This window comes from Ambystoma mexicanum, chromosome 4p (assembly GCF_040938575.1).
Source record: "Ambystoma mexicanum isolate Mex_15411 chromosome 4p, UKY_AmexF1_1, whole genome shotgun sequence".
Lineage (NCBI taxonomy): Eukaryota > Metazoa > Chordata > Amphibia > Caudata > Ambystomatidae > Ambystoma > Ambystoma mexicanum.
Genome location: NC_090927.1, coordinates 1,116,597,346 through 1,116,611,257, shown reverse-complemented (window position 1 = coordinate 1,116,611,257; position 13,912 = coordinate 1,116,597,346). Strand labels below are relative to the sequence as shown.

General features: G+C 49.6%; 1 non-coding gene across 1 annotated transcript; it reads right to left on the bottom strand.

Annotated features, from left to right (window-relative positions):
- Positions 1-1,090: 1,090 nt before the first annotated feature.
- On the bottom strand, positions 1,091-1,201 carry LOC138460453 (U6 spliceosomal RNA). Its single transcript, XR_011263156.1, has one exon. It is a non-coding gene; the product is annotated as a U6 spliceosomal RNA (small nuclear RNA).
- Positions 1,202-13,912: the final 12,711 nt, after the last annotated feature.

The following is a 13,912-nucleotide window of genomic DNA, read 5'->3' as shown; positions in this document are numbered from 1 at the left end:
CCTTGGCGGATCTAGCTGTTCTCCAGCTCACCTGCAGTTGACCAAGGGTCAGCTGGTGTGCAGAAATGAACTCCCAGGTAGTGTCCTGGTGGATTATTTGCATAGGCACGCACCTCCTATCTCTCTCTCTTTCTCTCTTAGCACCCCTTTATCCACAGTAGTAAGTGTCTGGGAAAAACATAGTGGTCGATGTGAGAAGCAGTAACTAGCAACTCTGAGAAAGTAAATCTGGGAATATTTTCTGCTTGTGGGGAACAACTGCAAAGCTCAGTACCCTAGAATGTTGTGACACAGGGAGGAGGTCTGTGGGATTGTGGTAACTTGGGGACATACAGCCTGGTTGAGAGTGCTTCAGAGTTGCTGCCTCACATGATCCAAGAACCTCAACAAAAGCATCAGTGCAGGCTGAGACACCAGGCACAGAGTCCCTTTGTACTTGAGAAAAGGCCTAAAAACTGCTTCATGTAAACACATAGCCCCAAAATAAAATACTTTCTTGGTAGGGCCCCCTCTCCCTCACTCTCTCTTTCTCTCTCTTTATATCCGTCTCTGTCTGTTTGCCTGCTACCCTTTTGCTCTCTCACACTTTCTCTCTGTCTTCTGTACATTTTATGTGTTCTTGCACTACAACACATTGTGACAATGGTATTTAACAATGAGACTGTTCAAAAGGTATTGGAATCAGTAAAGAAATTACCCATCTGAAAGCAGCCAAGCCCACAATACACTGCTCAGCCCCACTTAAAGATTAAGACCTAAAAGCAAGTAAAGCTGTAGTGCAGAGCAATGTTTGCAAAAAGCAGTTTACACTGCAGTGCCAAGTGCTGGGGGGTGGAAGGGATAATGCTACGATTGGTACAATGGGCTAAAAAAGAATAGAAGAGTGCCACTTATAAAGTACAAGTAATGAAATTGAGCGCGATGGGGGCTGTTCATTCAGTCTATAGGACACACAAGTAAAAGGCTCCTGAGACGTTACTGTTGAATTTGGCGTGAATTGTATTGTTTTGTTATGTAATATGTATGAACATATCGTTTGAATCTTCATTAAAAAAAGACTTGCAAATTAAGAATGTTTCTGTCATGTGTCAAAAATCGTGAATGCTTCACGAAAGTGCCTCTCATCCTTTTGTACACGGGCCATTTTAATTTCCCCAGTATCATTTCAATATTAGTACATGTGTTACCAAAGCAAGTGCACAGCTAGAGTCAACCAACCCATCGCTTTGTACCTCTGGACTTTCTGCCCTTTGAAATAAGGTCTTCTGGTATTGTAAACGTTTAACCAAACAACATTTATGTATCGGGTAGCATGAAATTAAGAGGAAAATAACAATGATCCAGCCAACTTCGCTGATGTATTGCTCTGGACCTAAAGGGTTTGATTTAATGCCAATAATATTTAAAGGTACAGCGATTTATGTGCCAGGTTGGATGCAAGTTGATGGACCCCATCACAATGGCTGGGTGATGCATGCCTGAGAGCATCACAATAGCCAGATAGACCTGCAAACAACTTTGTACCTGTGAGTCTATGTGGGCTCATGGCTGGATCAAGGACAAGGCAAGGACAGGCAGTTGCTTAAGGCGTCACCACCAGAGGCTGCCCGACGGTCCCATGCAAGCAACAGATGTTGAACCATCCGTTAAGTGATTCTGAAGCTGTTTTCCATGTTAATTTTGCTGCTAATTTTAAGATTGCTCAACCTTCGGCTCAGATCTATTTTCGTTGGAATAGGACTTTGAAATCACTTACAGCACGGATTGGTCAGTGATCATGTGACTTTAACATTGATGGGATGTGAGGCTACATAAAAGCGGGGCAAGCATTATTTATAAGAACACCTCTTTAAGAAAGGCTCTTTGGGCAACCCTTCTGAGAGGAAAAGGATTACACAAAAGGTAAGGGGTCATTGGGTCAAGGGATAGCACCTCTGACTGCAGGTCAGTTTATTGTAGGTCCAACTCTTATCTGTTTCAGCATTTATGCAGGACTGTTGTTACACTTCTTAAAAGATCCATTCCTATGTCCCTCTGCACTTTCAATAGTGGTTTCGTTATAACGGTGAGACACACAGTATGCTTTAAACATTCGTGAGCAGGAGACGTTCTATGTCAAAGCAAGACTAGCTGACAGCCTAATACAATATCAGCAGGACCTTCACTGATTTCCAGACAAAAGTAGCATCTTTAATTCCTGCATGTATGCGCTTTAACAGAGCAAGCAGTTTGTTGAAGCTCAGGCCCTGATTCATGGAATTATTTGCGTGTAAAATGGGGATTTTAGTGCCATTCTGCCCACAAATCCCTGTTTGACGAATGGGGATTTACGGGAAGAATGGGACTCAAATCCCTGTGTTACACGCAAAAAATTCCATTAATCAGGGCCTCAGTGTGTAAATGTCATTTCTACACGGCACAGAAAAATAATTAGTTCAGGCAGTTTCTGAATAGCAAAGTATACATTTCACTAGAGATTTAGCACAGCAAAAAAAATCTGTCAAAGAGTGGAATGCTACCATTTTGAAACACACCACCACTTCTGCCACCCTGTAACCTTCATAGATAATGAAATGCAAGCATGCATATCTGACCCGAACACCTCTCCCCTCATGGCTAAGATCGGCCGAGGATCTCTCTATGAGCATTGAGGGTGGAATATTTATGGACCTCTGTAACTATAACGCTCACCTGGTATCCACGGGGACGTCACTCAGCCTGTTCTGGCTTCCTACGACCTCAAACCCTTCCCTGGAGTCTACTCGACTGGAGACTGGGCCTGAAACACAGGAATGGTAGAGTTTAACTCCCTATTGTCTCTGCGTGCTTGAACCCCTTTCTTCCCTAGGGTCCAACCCTTCCCTTTGCTCCACAGCTCACCTTGTTTTCTTGGATAGTGTGCTCTCCATCCTGCTTTCATTGCAGGGGCGCGTTGATTGATGCAGGCTCATTGCTGCCTAGTTACTTCACTGGCAAGAGTCCGACCGGTAAGTATAATGAGTCTTTTGAACAGTTCTCTAACCTTCGTTCCTTTCCTTCCTTAGATGAAGGCCGGCGTCCGGGGATGGCAGCGTGCTGCTGAGATGGGTCACGCTGAAGGTGAGTGAGAGTGCGATGCGCAATGCGACCCTTTCGTATTTGTATAGAACTGAGTTCCTTTTCTGTGTCTTTTAGGTGCCGCAACATTTTCAGCGTGGATGCCGGTTATGAAGAAAAAAATGCAGTTAGTAAACGCGGTGTGCGGCGCCTCTAGATGTTTCCACGCTAAATTGGTGTGTCTTTTCCCTCTTGCAGATAGATGAGAAGTTCGGAGACAAAGTTCACCCGGAGCGGCTCGGATTCAGGTAAGCGTTTGAATCTCGTACAGTCTTTAAAGTAAGCGAAGATTTGCTGAATGTTTACTAATGCCTCTTTTCTGTTCTTTTCCCTTTTGCAGATGTAAGCGGCGTGCCGGGATGGGAATGACACAGCCGAAGATGCCCACAGAACAGAAGGAGCGATGGATGATGGGCAGAAGCTCCGCAAGGTAAGGCTGTTCCTAACAGTGTTCTTGTTCTTGCAGGAGCTGAGCGCAGAAGAAAGATGCAGGCCTACTGGAGACCGATCCGAACACGGTGAGTGTCACGCTGCAGGTGCAGAAAATGCAAAGTGTGTTTCTCAGCCTGGGGGTGGCTTAAATAGTCTGTGGGTATCTCAGGTGTCTCTGGGCTGAACCACACCCAAAAGGCTAGACTGCACATGCAGTTCTGGGAACCGAAATATGTGGGGGCATCCATTTTGTCCCCATCAATGCACTACAAGTCCAATCCCCAATGTTATCCTATGGGAGTGAGTGAGTCTGGTGCCACAAGTGCCAAGTCTGACTCCAAGTGGGTCTTTGGAGGGATGGAGAGGCCCTTGAGGGCCATGTAGGTGATCGTGGCCTGGCTCCAGCCTGACATCTTGAGGGGCAGGAATCATGACAGCATTCCCCCCCCAAGGCCCCTCTCAAGGTGGCTCTTCTGTCTGGTCCTGGTTTGGTTGGATGGTTTTGATGAAATCGTCTAAGCAAGCAAGGTGCATGGATGTACTCACAAGGCTCCCATGTCCTGTCTTGTGGACCATACCCCTTCCAGTCTACTAAGTAGTATAATTTGGATCTGACGTACTTTGAATCCAGGATGTCCTTGACTTCAAATTCTGGCTCCCCGGTGACTACTACTGGCTGCGGTGGCATTGTTACCCAGGTCCCAGGTTGAACAGGTTTTAGGAGAGACACGTGGAACACAGGATGAATCTGCATGTTTGATGGAATAGCTAGTTTGACCGCCACAGGATTTATCACAGAGGTGCAGGTGAATGGACCCAGGTATCTTGGACGGAAAGTTCGGGTTCCTTTAGTGGACACGTGTTTAGACGCCAGCCAGACTTTGTCTCCCACTTGGTAGTTGGGGGCCTTTGCTCGGTGTTGATCAGCAAACCTCTTTTGGCGATTCTTAGCTTGAAGTAGGTGTTCAACTGCCCTTTTAAAGGTTTGAGAAATGGTCGTGTGCAGGGATTTGATTGCTGGCATTTCCAAGGTTGTAGGAACGTCCAACTCAGAAGTATGTGGATGCCTGCCATACATGGTATAAAAGGGTGTCTGCCCAGTGCTGGTGTGTAGGGAATTATTATAAGCATATTCAGCTATCCATAATAGGTCGAACCAGCTACCTTCAGTTTGGTGTAACATGCAACGCAGATACTGCTTGAGCGTTTGATTTGTCCTCTCAGTTTGACCATCCGTTTGGGGATGGTGACTGGTGGATAGCCAGATGTCGATCTGGGCCATAGATCAGCATTTTTTCCAGAAGCTAGATACGAATTGAGTACCTCGGTCTGAGACCAAAACTGAAGGAAACCCATGGAGCCGTACGATGCCTTCAAGAAATACCTTTGCCAGAGTGGAAGCATTTGGGAGCCCCTTAAGAGGAATGAAATGTGCCATTTTTGAAAATAGGTCCATGACCACAAGAATAGTGTTAAACCCTTGACTGGGTGGTAAATCAGTAATAAAATTGAGGGACAACGTATGCCAGGGTGCTGGTGGGATTTCCAATGGTTGTAATAGCCCAGCCGGTTTCTGCTTGGATGACTTGTTTTGAGCACACACCCCACAAGATAGGATGAATTGGAGAATGTCTTTACGCCACGTGGGCCACCAATAATGTTGTTTTACCTTGGCTAGGGTTTTAGCGATTCCGGGGTGGCCCATGATCAAGGAATCATGATAACCGGACATGATTTGTTCTCGTAGTTCTTGGTTTGGTAAGAATAAATGATTCCTGAAGTAGGGCAACTGGTCTTTTATCATGTAATATTCTCCTTCTGCACTCCACGCTTGTAATTGCTCCGGACTCATCAGGTTTTGGATTTCTTCATGTAATTCTTTCTGAGTTATGGTTGCTGTGATTCCTAGAAGCTTGTCACTCGTGATGATTGCTATTGTGTCAGGGGTCTGATACCCTTGCTCTTCCACCCCCATACGGGAAAGGGCATCGGCCTTCCCGTTTTTTACCCCTGGTCGAAATGCAATCGCGTAGTCATATTCAGCAAAAAAAAGAGCCTAACGTAGTTGTCGTGAGGATTGAGCCTTTGCTGTTTTTAGGTACTGGAGGTTTCCAGTGGTCAGTTATTATGGTGATTGTGTGTCTAGCACCCAAAAGGTAGTGCCGCCATGCCTTAAAGGCTGACTTAATAGCCAGGAGTTCTTTGTCTGTGATAGCGTAATTGAGTTTGCGGGTGTACATTTACGTGACCAGAAGGCAACTGGGTGTAACTGGCCCGTTTCGGGGTCCTTTTGTGAGAGGACAGCTCCCTAAACCATGCTCAATGCATCAGTTTCCACCAGGTATGGGAGATCAGGGCGAGGGTGGCGTAAGATTGGGGCAGATGTGAATCTTGCCTTGAGTTCCGCGAAAGCCTCCTCGGCTTCTGTTGTACACTGGAATTTTTTGTTGCTTTTCCTTAGCAATGACGTGATGGGATGCACGATTTGCGAGAATCCTGGGATGAACCAGCAGTAGAAGTTTGCAAAACCCAACATACTTTGAACCCCCTTGAATGAATTTGGGGATGGCCAGTTCGGGATAGCATCTACCTTGTGTACATCCATTCGGATTCCATTTGGGCTGAGAATAAAGCCCAGGAATTCCACCTCTGAGACGTGAAATGAGCACTTTTCGAGCTTGGCGTAGAGCTGATGTTGACAGAGTTTCTCCAATACGGATTGGACGTGTTTAACATGGTCCTGCTTTGATGCAGAATATACTAGGATATCGTCAATGTACACTAGAGCACAGACATCAATCAATTCCTGTAGGACATCGTTCATGAAGTATTGAAATGCAGCAGGCACATTGCAAAGGCCAAAGGGCATCACTTGATATTCGTACAAGCCATATTTGGTGCGTAAAGCAGTTTTCCATTCGTCACCCTGTTTTACGCAAACAAGGTGATATGTCCCCCTAAGGTCTAGTTTTGTGTAGATTTGGGCATCTTTGACTTGATCAAGCAATTCAGGGATTAGTGGCAGAGGGTAGCGTTTTTTTACAGTTATCTGGTTCAGTGCGCGATAGTCGATGCACGTTCTCAAGTCCCCCTCCTTCTTCGGTATGAAGAATAGAGGACTGGCTGCTGGAGACTTCGAGGGATGGATGAACCTGTTGGCCAGGTATTGGTCAAGATAGGCCTCCAGGTACTTGTTTTCTGGTTCCGTGAGTGCATAGATTCACCCACAAGGGATTTGTGCGCCGGGTATCAGGTCGATTTGGCAATCGTATGGTCTGTGCGGTGGCAGGGTATTAGCCTGTTCCTTCTGAAAGACATCTGGAAAGTCCTGGTATTCACTTGGTAGGGTGCCGATTGCCAAAGTCGCAAGCGTGGAGGTTCTGGTGTCTATTAGTGGTTTCCCTTGGCGATAACATGTGTGGGTGCAATTCTCGGAAAAGGTCAATTCTTTTGTTGCCAATCGATTCGAGGATTGTGAGCTACAAACCATGGCATTCCTAAAATCAACCAGAACTGTGGCGCCTTAATGAGGTCGAAAACGATAGATTCTTGGTGTCCATCAGGGCACAGAAGGGTTAAAGCTGCAGTGCATTGGGATACTGGACCAGAAGCTATTTCTGTGCCATCAACAGTGGTAACATGTCGGTGGTTGATTTAGGGCATAATGGAAGCCCCATTTTTGCCACAAGATCCTGGTCGATGTAATTCCCAACGGCTCCACTGTCTATGTACGCTCTTACTGCGTGCATCCAAGATGGTTGTTGGTGGTTGATCAAGACCACAGATAGTGCAAAATGGGAGGTCTGTAGTTCACTTTCTTCGCTCAACAAGTGGACCCCTACACTTGCCGGGCTGGGGAGTTTTCCGATTCCTTGATGGTATCTTCCTTGTCCATGGCCCCTACCGTCCTCGTCGGTGGCTTCACAGGGCACTCTTTAAGGAAATGACCTGACCTTCCACAGTACAGACATAACTGCTGCTGTCTCCTTTTATCCCTTTCCACTTTAGTCAAGGGGGATCTGACCCCCCCCCCCGATTTGCATTGGTTATCCTGAGCCTTCCGTTGTTCGGGCAACATTATCCTTTGAACGCACATACATAGGGCCAAGGTCCAGTTTGGTTCGATCTGCTCTTTGGTCCTGCAACCTACGATCCAGTTGAACAACAAGGTCAATGAATTCTGAGCAGTCTTTGTGGGGGGTTCACTACTTGTGCGAGAACATCCTTGAGCTCCCCCCCGCAACCCTCGATGAAATAATGAGGTTCTCTTCTCCACTGGCCATTCTGCTTCAACTACAAGTCTATTGAACGTGGCTATGTATGTTAATAGTTCTTGATTCCCTTGGCGTAGGGACAGAAGTTTGTTGTCTAATGCCTGCCCATGAGTACGACAGGCGAATAGCTTTTCCATCTCCTGCTGAAAGCCCCTGAAGTCATGCAGCAAAGGATTGTCTTGCGCCACAAAGGGTACAGACCAGTCCGCGGCACTACTGCTCAAGTTGGACAGCACAAAAGCGACCCGTGATTAGTCATTCGGAAAGGCCCCTGGTCTACAAAGTTGCGGGTGGCACTGGTTCATGAACGTTGCAAACCTCTTGGGATCCCCCGTAAATCGTTCGAGCAGGGCCAAGGGAACTGCCCCAGGAAGGGTTATCTGAATGGGATTGGCTGATGGTGCTGGCATTTGGGACACGCTTCCTGGCAATGGTGCATGCCCTGCTTGTGACTGGAGAAGTTGCCGGCTTAAATCATCAGTGCATTCTTTGGCTACTATCAGCTCTCTCCTCAGGGTGTTGGTCGCCTGCCTGGCTGCATGTACCTCGGAACGTAGCTGCCCCAACATGTGGGCTAACTGGTCAGTTTCTGACGTTTCCATAACGCCCAGGTGGATTTTGATGTGAGGCTTTGTGTTCTGTAACGCTCACCTGGTATCCACGGGGACATCACTCAGCCTGTTCTGACCTCTTACGACCTCGAACCCTTAGCTGGAGTCTACTCAACTGGAGACTGGGCCTGAAACACAGGATTGGTAGAGTTTAACTCCCTATTGTCTCTGCATGCTTGAACCCTTTTCTTTCCTGGGGTCCAACCCTTCCCTTTGGTCCACAGCTCACCTTGTTTTCTTGGGTAGTGTGCTCTCCGTCCTGCTTTCAGCGCAGGGGCTCGTTGATTGATGCAGGCTTGTTGCTGCCTAGTTACTTCACTGGCAAGAGTCCGACCGGTAAGTATAATGAGTCTTTTGAACAGTTCTCTAACCTTCGTTCCTTTCCTTCCTTAGATGAAGGCCGGCGTCCGGGGATGGCGGCATGCTGCTGAGATGGGTAATGCTGAAGGTGAGTGAGAGCGCGATGCTCGAAGTGAACCTTTCGTATTTGTGTAGAACTGAGTTCCTTTTCTGTGTCTTTTAGGTGCCGCGACGCTTTCACCGTGGATGCCGGTTATGAAGAAAAAAATGCACTTAGTAAACGCGGTATGCAGCGCCTCTAGATGTTTCCATGCTAACTTGGTGTGTCTTTTCCCTCTTGCAGATGGATGAGAAGTTCCGAAGACAAAGTTCCCCCGGAGCGGCTGGGATTCAGGTAAGCGTTTGAATCTCGTACAGTCTTTAAAGTAAGCGAAGATTTGCTGAATGCTTACTAATGCCTCTTTTCTGTTCTTTTCCCTTTTGCAGATGGAAGCGGCATGTCGAGATGGGAATGACACCGCCGAAGATGCCAGCAGAACAGAAGGAGCGATGGATGATGGGCAGAAGCTCCGCAAGGTAAGGCTGTTCCTAACAGTGTTCTTGTTCTTGCAGGAGCTGAGCGCAGAAGAAAGATGCATGCCTACTGGAGACCGATCCAAACACGGTGAGTGTCATGCTGCAGGTACAGAAAATGCAAAGTGTGTTTCTCAGCCTGTGCGTGGCTTAAATAGTCTCTGGGTATCCCAGGTGTCTCTGGGCTGAACCACACCCAAAAGGCTAGACTGCACATGCAGTTCTGGGAACCGAAATATGTGGGGGCATCCATCGTGTCCCCATCAATGCACTACAAGTCCAATCCCCAATGTTATCCTATGGGAGCGAGTGAGTCTGGTGCCACAAGCGCCAAGTCTGACTCCAAGTGGGTCTTTGGAGGGATGGAGAGGCCCTTGAGAGCCATGTAGGTGATCGTGGACTGGCTTGAGCCTGACATCTCGGAGGGCTAGGGGCATGAGGGGCAGGAGTCATGACAGTAACATAGGGAGACATGGCTAGAATGATAACCAGCAATAGCTGAGCCTCTGCTGTGTTTCCTTGGCGGATCTGGCTGTTCTCCAAATCACCTGCCGTTGGCCAGGGGTGAGCTGGTGTACAGAAATGAACTCCCAGGTAGGGTCCTGGCAGCTTATTTGCATAGGCACGCCTCTACTCTCTTTTTCTTTCTCTCTTAGCCCCTCTTTGTCCACAATAGTAAGTGTCTGGGGAAAACATAGTGGTCGATGTGAGAAGCAGTAACTAGCAACTCTGAGAAAGTAAATCAGGGAAAATTTTCTGCTTGAGGGGAACAACTGCAGAGCTCAGTTCCCTAGAAGTTTGTGACACAGGGAGGAGGGCTGTGGGATTTCAGTAACCTGGGGACATGCAGCCTGGTCGGGAGTGCTTCAGGAATGCTGCCTCACGTGCTCCAAGCACCTCAACAAAAGCATCAGTGCAGGCTGAGACACCAGGCACAGAGCCTCTATGCACTTGAGAAAAGGCCTAAAAGTAGTTTCATGTAAACACATAGCCCCTAAATACCATAATTTCTTCCAAGGGCCCCCTCTCACTCTCTCTCTCTTTCTCTCTCTGTTTAAATCTGTCTCTGTCTCTTTGTCTGCCCCCTTTTAGCTCTCTCGCACTTTCTCTCTGCCTTTCGTACATTTGAGGTGTTCCTGCACTACAACACATTGGGCCTCATCACGACTTGGGCGGTAAACGTGGCGGATTATCCGCCGGACCTAATTAGCGCTAATGCCAAGGCACCCGGCGGATAATCCGCCAGATCACGAGTTATCGTGCACGCGCCCCGGTCCAATGCGTTAGCGCAATTAGCGCGAACCCTTAAAGTCGGCGCACCGTGCGCTACCGCCACTTCGCGCTCATAGCGCGCGCTATGAGCGCGCGGGAAACGCGTCACCGCCGGAATGGGAAATAAAGGGCGGCCATCTTGGAAATCACAATCCGTCGGATATCAGAGCCACTGGAAACCATCCACGCAATCTTAAGCCTAATAATGAGTCAGGAGCGCACTAGGGGCAAGTCGGCACTGGACAGGGTCCGAAAACTCAAGTTCAGTGACCAGGCGCTTGAGGTGCTTGTGGATGAGGCACTGACGCACCACCATGAGCTGCAGCAGTGCAAAACCAGCGCCCAGCGCCGAGGCCAAATATGGCGATCTGTCGCAGAAAGGGTCAGTGCAGTGGGGCGCGTGCCCTGGGATGGGGAGGACTGCCGCAAGCGGCTGAATGACCAGCGCGTGCGAGTGCGAGGCATCCTGTCCCAGCACAGGAGTGCAAGCAGGGGTACAGGAGGAGGGCCACCACCCCCCCCTGACCTCACACCATGGGAGGAGAAAATGACGGGTGTCATCAACGTTGGAACCATTGAGGGCATTGGTGAAGTGGAGGCAGGGACTGGCATCAATCCAACGGCAGGTGAGTCCCATCCCCGAATACATGCATCTGAATGAGAGTGAAGACATGTGTCTGAGGCTCTGCATACACCCGTAAGTGAGGGCCACATCCCTAGAACGGTAGTGCTGCCTAGACGACCCTGTATGTGCAGTGCATGAATGACCGGGGCAGGGGATAGACTCCCATAGCCATAGGACAGCTACATAGAGTGGTACTGTGCATCAACACAACCACAAAAGCATGAGCGCAGTCCACCACAACCATGCGTTCCCATGCAGTGTACCTCCATGCACATCCACAACAAGCACCACATGGTGACTGAACAGAATGCAAGTTGAATGCGTCATTGTTACTGTCTTCATTCACACTTGTTGGCATGACCTGCATCACACAAATGTAAGTAGCATTGTACTAAAACGACCCCCTATGTACTCCACAGGCACACATCGATCCCAACAGCCCGGTGATGATGGCGATGAGGCCATACAGACAATGCACCCACAACACCGTGCCTCCACCAGCACCAGCACCCCCAAAAAAGGCCACACCCATGGGAGACAACACGGGGGAACACCCACCTCACCCCGACGCAGCCCCGCCAGACAGCAGCGGCAGCCACATGGCCACAGGGAGGCGACCGTCAGCTCACCAGAACCCAACATCCAGAGCCCCAATGCCGAGGGAGAGAGGCCGGAATGGGAGCCCAACGTGGGAGCAACACCTCCATGTGTGCATCATGCCACCGCACAACACTCCCACAGCAGTAGTGATGGGGAAGGGGTGTCAATACCCCATGGAAGCCTAGGCAGACAGCAGGCAAGGAGGCCCCATGTGCCTGTGCGTGGCTGCAGCACACCACAGCCCGATGTGGACACTCCGTCCTATGGGAGCCCAGAGGGTCATCGATCGGAGCCAGGCAGCCCAGTCCAGTATGGTGGCATGTCGCCATGCAGCCCCCCCCCTGACAGCGCCCAATTCGCGGTCCACCACCTGACGCACCAGTAGAGGCCTTTGTCACAGGGGCAGTAGTCATGGGCCGGCTGGATGTCATTGAGGCAAAACAGGCCAAGGTGGAAGCAATGGCAAAGGTCCAGAGCCGGCACATTAAGGCTGTGAGCACTTCCATCCGGCATGGGTGCCGGAACATTGCGCGGGACAATGCCCGCACACGACAAGTTGTGCAACAATGCACCGCTGCCCTGACAGGCTTTGGGCAACGAGTCCGCGAATTCACGGAGGCAGTGTCTGCACTTGCAGAACAGCAACGCGAGGCCAATAACCTCATGCGCCAGCACATGATGGGCAGCGCTTCCATACCCTCAACTTCCACCACACCCACAGAGGGTTCACTAGACCCATCTCCAAGGCGCCGGTCCTTGCGCCACCTGAGGGCACGCACACCGGAGGGTCCTGGGAGAGGGACCCTCCGGTGTGCGCCCGTGCCCATCCTAGTGGTGCATGGCATCATTGTTGTTGGCCTGATGAGGCAACTGTACAGTTTGGGGTTGTACACTGGGGGGAGGGGGGTTTGTTGGGTGTTCACTGGGGGGAGGGGGGATTGTTGGGTGTTCACTGGGGGGAGGGGGGATTGTCGGTGTTCACTGCGGGGGAGGGGGGATTGTTGGGTGTTCACTGGGGGGAGGGGGGATTGTTGGGTGTTCACTGGGAGGAGGGGGGATTGTCGGGCGTTCACTGGGGGAAGGGGGATTGTTGGGTGTTCACTTGGGGGAGGGGGGATTGTTGGGTGTTTACTGGGGGCTGGGGGGATTGTTGGGTGTTCACTGGGGCAGGGGGGATTGTTGGGTGTTCACTGGGGGGAGGGGGGATTGTTGGACGGAAAATAAATCACGTTAAAAAAATCACAATGCATGGACAGTAGTGATTGTTACAAATGCAATTTAATGTTGAAGTGACATATGTACAATTTACCTATTACCCATGTCTAAATGTCTAAAAGAATCGATCAATCAATACCTGTCTGGCCAACCTCCCTTCCCTCAGCCCAACCCTTTGTGCATGTGCAACACCTTATGGCACTTCATCGCCCTCACCACCATCCTCAGGTGGCTGCACATGAGCATCTGGGGGCAGTGGCACATTTCTGCGACAACAGAGGTTGTGCAGCATGGCACATGTCAGTACAATTTTCCCAACTTTTTCTGGTGCATACATCATTGCACCTCCCGTGCGGTCGAGGCAACGGAAGCGTGCCTTCAGCAGGCCAAATGCCCTCTCGACGCAGATCCGTGTACGGGCATGGCCAAGGTTGTATGCCCGCTCCGCCGCCGTGTGTGGGTGACGCACAGGGGTCATGAGCCACGTGTACTGGGGATATCCCGAATCACCTGCAGGGGAGAGAAATCCGGTATGGGGGCAAGGTAAGTCGAGTGGGTGTACAGAGCCCTGTCATCAGTGTGATTTTGCCATATTTGTCATTTGGCCTATAACATTGTGGAGTGTGCTGTCCTACGGGCACGATTGAATCAATGGGGTACTCTCCACTTGGTACACCTATGTTTCTGTATGTAACAGTACTCATTCACTTGTCGCAGGAAGAGGGGGCCCTTCCATCTACTTCTGCTTGACAGGAGTGGCTGCCTCATGTGTCATTGCAAATCCATTTGGCTACAGTTGCATTTGCTGCTCTTCACTATTCTGTACTGTTATCCATGCATTTCCATGGCTATTTTGGGGACAGTGTTTGTGGGATGTGCATTGTCATTACTCGGCCTACTTATGTGTGGAGCAT